A 5,989-nucleotide genomic window follows, 5' to 3' on the forward strand; every position below is an offset into this window, starting at 1 on the left:
GGCCTGCCCGAGATGTTGGCTTCCATGGAGGTTTGGCGGCCAGTAAGGGAGCCTTGTCAGTGCTTGGAGCCTTTTTTGTATATTCAGTGTATTTCGATTTACACGCTGTATCTCAAATGGGGAAAAACTAGCTTTATTTTCCATTGCTGATTTCTTTTTGTTCTCATGTCTCCAATTCCATTGTTGATGGAAAAATGTAAATGTCTCATGACTTATCTCTGTCCCCTCTGGTTTGCAGCTGTCTGCATGCACCATGTGCCTCACCTCCTCCTTCTGCGAATGTGTCTGTCCTGTGGCCGTGGGGAAGGGTCTGTGGTGTGTGCACTGCCCTCGGGGCTCTCACTGCCTCTGGGCTCCTGCTCTGCCTGGTCCCCTGGTCCCCTGGTCCCCCTGGAACGCATGCCAGGACCACAGTTGAGGAGTGAGCTCTGCACTTCCCCCTCTGTGGCCCTGTTGGGCCCCCACAGCCCAGGAATTAATGAGCAACTTGGGGGTTGCATCAGGCCCTCCCCTCCCTGCTGGGCTGGCGGTTCGTGCCCCCTGGGTGGGAGGAGCGGGAGAGGGAGGAGGGGGGTGGGAGGAGGATGAGGGTGGGAGGATGTGGGTGGGAGGAGTGGGAGAGGGAGGACTCCAGTGAGTGGTCTCTGGTTTCTCCCCTCCGACTCCTCACTTCGGGCAAAGGACAAGAAGCAGTGAGGGCCCCTCCCTGGGTTCTGGGCCAAGCTGACCTCTCTTCTCCAGGATCTTCCCTCCCTGTTCTCTAGGGTATCCCTGGGCCCTGTGCGGCAAGGATGCCCCCTCCACACTGCTGCTCCAGCTTACTATGCAGAAAAAATCCTTTTCTCAGTGACGAGACTGGTTTTCAAGATTTTTGTGCAAACATTTAATTTGAACCGTAAGCCGGGCACCTGATTCTTGGCAGAGTCCCCCTCTTTCCCCAGGGTGGTAGGTGTGACCATCAAGAGCCTGGGCAGCTGAGAACAAGGCTGAGCAGAGCACAGATTGTGACTTTGCCCGGGACTGTCATCCTGTTGCAGGCACCAGCTCTAACCCAGAGAACAAAGGCACCTACCACGGGTTATTTAGACCCTCTGGTGGGGATCTGGTGCCGGAGGTTGCTCTCCAGGGAGCAGTGCAGTGATGGAGGGTGTGGTGTGTGTGGTGCATGGGATGGAGGTTCCTGGTCTCACCAAGGGAACAGCTTCCTTTTGGAGGTGGGGGCCTCCTGTGGCCCCATGGAAGGATCCTGGTCTGTTAGCCTTAGCCCAGTGCTTTGAAAGTCACCAGTCCTGGCCGGGCGCGGTGGCTCAAGCCTGTAATCCCAGCACTTTGGGAGGCCGAGACGGGTGGATCACGAGGTCAGGAGATTGAGACCATCCTGGTGAATATGGTGAAACCCCGTCTCTACTAAAAAATACAAAAAACTAGCCGGGCGAGGTGGCGGCGCCTGTAGTCCCAGCTACTCGGGAGGCTGAGGCAGGAGAATGGCATGAACCCGGGAGGCGGAGCTTGCAGTGAGCTGAGATCCGGCCACTGCAACTCCAGCCCGGGAGACAGAGCGAGACTCTGTCTCAAAAAAAAAAAAAAAAAAAAGAAAGTCACCAGTCCTGACAGTGACTTTTGTGTGTGTGTGTGTGTGTGTGTGTGTGGTGGGAATGCCCAGTCTCTGTAGCTGCTGAAAGGCCTTCAGGCACATGCTGTCGGGAGTTGGCTCTGTCCTGGGCAGATGTCACCATCTGTACCTTGGTTGAGGCTGCTGTGAGCACCAGGCCCTGTGCTGGCGGAGCGGTGAGGAGCCTGAAGTGACTCAGGGTCCCATGATGAGGCTGGGCTGGCACATGGAGGAAAAACAGAATGTTCAAGACACAGGCGCTGCTTGGACTCTGGGCGTGGACTCAGGAGGGCTTCCTGGAGGAGGAGGGAGGGTTAGGGTTAGGGTTAAGGTGAAGGGTTAGGGTTAGGGTTCAGGGTTAAGGGTTAGGATTAGGGTTAGGGTTGGGGTTGGGGTTGGAGTTGGTGTTAGGGTTAGGGTTGGGGTTGGGGTTGGGGTTGGGTTTAGGGTTGTGGTTGGGTTGGGGTTGAGTTTGGCGTTGGGGTTGGAGTTGTGGTTGTGGTTGGGGTTGGGGTTGGGGTTGGGGTTGGGGTGGGGTTGGGTTAGGGTTCGAGTTAGCAAATTTCTCGACTTGTTGACATTTGTTATTAACTGAGCGGGAATTAGGAGAGGAGCCTGGTCTTCTCCACACAGCCCAGCAGGTACACCGCCCATGTGCCTGTGGAGAACACCGTTTCCTGTAGGGCCGACAGGTGTGGACCAAGTAGCTGTGAAATTTCATCTGAAGAAAATGCACAAGGAGGACGCGAGTGAGCTCAGTGGAGAGGGGCGCTACCCCAGGGGACGTCCCCATGCATGGACTTGTGAACCCCGAATATCTGTGATGTTCTCAGTCAATGTAGAAAGTAAGTTTATTTTGCCAAGGTTGAGGACGCATGCCCGGGACACAGCCTCAGGAGGTCTTGACGACATGTGCCTAAGGTGGTCGGGACACAACTTGGTTTTATACATTTTAGGGAGACAGGAGACATCAATATATGTAAGATGAACGTTGGTTCCGTCGGGAAAGGCGGGACAACTCGAAGCAGGGAGGGGGCTTCCAGGTCACAGGTAGGTGAGAGACAAACTGTTGTATTCTTTTTTTTTTTTTTTTGAGACGGAGTCTTGCTCTGTAGCCCAGGCTAGAGTGCAGTGGCCGGATCTCAGCTCACTGCAAGCTCCGCCTCCCGGGTTCACGCCATTCTCCGGCCTCAGCCTCCCGAGTAGCTGGGACTACAGGCTCCGCCACCTCGCCCGGCTAGTTTTTTGTATTTCTTAGTAGAGACGGGGTTTCACCGTGTTAGCCAGGATGGTCTCGATCTCCTGACCTCGTGATCCGCCCGTCTCAGCCTCCCAAAGTGCTGGGATTACAGGCTTCAGCCACCGCGCCCGGCCAAACTGTTGTATTCTTTTGGGTTTCTGAATAGCCTCCCCAAAGGAGGCCATCAGATATGCGCTTATCTCAGTGAGCAGAGGGGTGGCTTTGAATAGAAGGGGAGGCAGGTTTGCCCTAAGCAGTTCCCAGCTTTTTTCCCTTTAGATTAGTGATTTTTGGGCCCTCAGATTCATTTTCCTTTCACAGGCTAAGCAGCTTTAGGAACTGAAAGGTTCATGAGGCTGTAAGGAAGAGTCGAGTTGCTCCAGGTGAGCCTGGGCCACAACAGCACGCGGGACCTGGGCACACACGAGGGGCTCCTGGGAGGGTTCGGGAAAGGGAGCCGTGAACCCTGACTATCTGAGATGGTTTCAGGTGATTTAGAAAGTTCATTTTGCCGAGGTTGAGGACGTGCACCCGTGACAGCCTCAGGAGATCCTGACGACAAGTGCCCAAGGTGGTCAGGGCACAGCTTGGTTTTAGGGAGACATGAGACGTCAGTCAATACATGTCAGAAGTACCTTGCTTCCGTCCAGAAAGGTGGGGACAACTGGAAGCAGGGAGGGGGCTTCCAAGGTCACAGGTAGGTGAGAGACAAATGTTGCGTTGTTTTGAGTTTCTGGTTAGCCTCTCCAAAGGAGGCGATCGGATGTGCACCTATCTTAGTGAGGAGATAGGTGATTTGGAATAGAATGGGAGGCAGGTTTGCCCTGAGCCGTTCCCAGCTTGGCTTTTCCCTTTAGCTTAGTAATCTTGGGGCCCCAAGATTTTCTTTTCACAGAGCCTATGACTAGATTCGCATGTTTAGATCCTGCGAGGAGGCTGCTGCACACATGCAGAAGTCATGCTGGTGGCCCGGACTCCGAAGGGAGAGGAGTGGATTTGAGAGACATTTAGGAGGCAGGATTGCCAGGGCCTTGGTGATAGCTTGGATGTGGAGGGCGGAGCAGGAGGGGTGTCAAGCAGATATTGCTCTTAGATTATCACCTGGGATATTAGGGAGAGTGAGTGGGCTGTTTTTTCTTTGTTAGGCAGAACTTGGTTTTGTGGTGCAGTAGGGCGCCTCAAATCAAAAGCCTGACTTCCTTGTACAGGCCAGACCCCACATGGCCGTTCCTGTGACTGCCAGGCCACTTTGAGGCTGAGAGAGGTGGTTTTGTCTGGCCTTTGCCCTGCACGTGTTTACGAATGACTTCTCTGTGTTGGCAGATTTGGGGGTCCACCAGATAGGATCCTGTGAAGAGACCTCAAAGGTCTTTAGTTCAATTTATAAAACATCGTTTTGTTCATTATATCATTTCCACAATCAAAGATGAATAAAATATACAGAGGTTTATTTAGTGAATAAGGTTGATGGTGCATCTGTGCTAGGCAGTGTTTTAGTTCGTTGAGACACCAAGGAGTTGAGACAATCCTTTACCTTGGAGTTTTGTGTCTGTAAGTCCTGCTGTTGAGAGCTGTGTGTGTTAAAATGTCTGATTTGGGCAGGTGAGAGCTGGGCCGTCTGTAAGGTTAGGTGAGAGGAGGTTGGTCTGTAAGGTTAGGTGAGAGGAGGTTGGTGTCCAGCAAGTATCCAGTGCCCCATCAACATCCCAGTTCTTGTCCACCAGTCTTCCAGTTGTAGGACTGATGCGGAGGCCCTCAGAGCGACTTCAGAGGAGAAGTAGTGTGCTCTGTGGCTGTCTGTTTTGGAGTGTAAATTGTAAATCCTCTGCAAACAAAAAGTTGGAAACAAGTAGCATTTCAGCTTGAGTTTCTTGTAAATGGCTTGCAGTCGTATGAACCAGAGCACGTATACCACAGGGCAACACGAGGGTCCCTCTATCACCATTTCTCCCAGTGGCCTAGGTGGGGATTTAAACAGAATAATGTGTGCAGCTTCATTGTGTGAAAGTCCAGTACTTTGTGCTTGGAGTGTCATCAGGGAAGGGCCCTTGACTTTGAAGGCTGCTGCGTCTCGCTCTGTGATAGGAGGCATAACGTGGCCTTGGTCTTACGAAGACCTTGGGTGCCACAGCTCACTTCAGCCCTGATCAGCCTGATGCAGGCGCTGGGTCCTGGTTCTGGAGGTGAGAATACACCCTGGGCTTCCACTGCATGGCTGCCCTGTGAGCATTCAGGTGCTTATTTGGGGACTGATACGGAGTCCTGTGCCAGATGCAGTGGTGCACACCTGGGAAACAAAGGTCCCTGCTTCTACTGGAGAATCTGGACAGATGTAGAAGGTAAGAAAGGCTGTGGGTAGGCGTTAGGGTTAAGGTTAGGCTTGGGGCTGGGGTTGGGATTGTGGTTAGGGTTAGGGTTAGGGTTGGGGTTGTGTTTAGGGTTATGATTAGGGTTTAGTGTTAGGGGTTAGGATTTTAGCGTTAGCGTTTTAGGGTTATGGTTAGGGGTTAGGTTTGGGGTTATGGTAAGGTGTTAAAGGTTAGGGTTAAGGTTTAGGTTTAGGGTTGGGGTTAAGGGTAAGGGTTACAGTTTTTAGGGTTAGGGTGCTTTGCAAAATGGGTCCACCCTCTCCCGGGTAACCCTGGCTCTTGGCCCTCTTTTATGTCCTGGCCTGCCCCACCAGTCCCCTGTAGCCCTCTGCTGACCTAACCTCCACGCTGTACGTTCTTACTTATAAGTGGGATATAAGCTATGATGATGATTCCAAGGCCTAAGAATGATAAGTGGGCTTTGGGGACTTAGGGGGAAAGGTGAGAGGGAGGTGAGGGATAAAACCCTACACATTGGGGCCGGGCGCGGTGGCTCAAGCCTGTAATCCCAGCACTTTGGGAGGCCGAGACGGGCGGATCACGAGGTCAGGAGATCGAGACCATCCTGGCTAACACCGTGAAACCCCGTCTCTACTAAAAAATACAAAAAACTAGCCGGGCGAGGTGGCGGGCGCCTGTAGTCCCAGCTACTTGGGAGGCTGAGGCAGGAGAATGGCGTAAACCCGGGAGGCGGAGCTTGCAGTGAGCTGAGATCCGGCCACTGCACTCCAGCCCGGGCTACCGAGCAAGACTCCGTCTCAAAAAAAA

The sequence above is a fragment of the Theropithecus gelada genome, chromosome 19 (assembly GCF_003255815.1).
Source record: "Theropithecus gelada isolate Dixy chromosome 19, Tgel_1.0, whole genome shotgun sequence".
NCBI classification, from domain to species: Eukaryota; Metazoa; Chordata; class Mammalia; order Primates; family Cercopithecidae; genus Theropithecus; species Theropithecus gelada.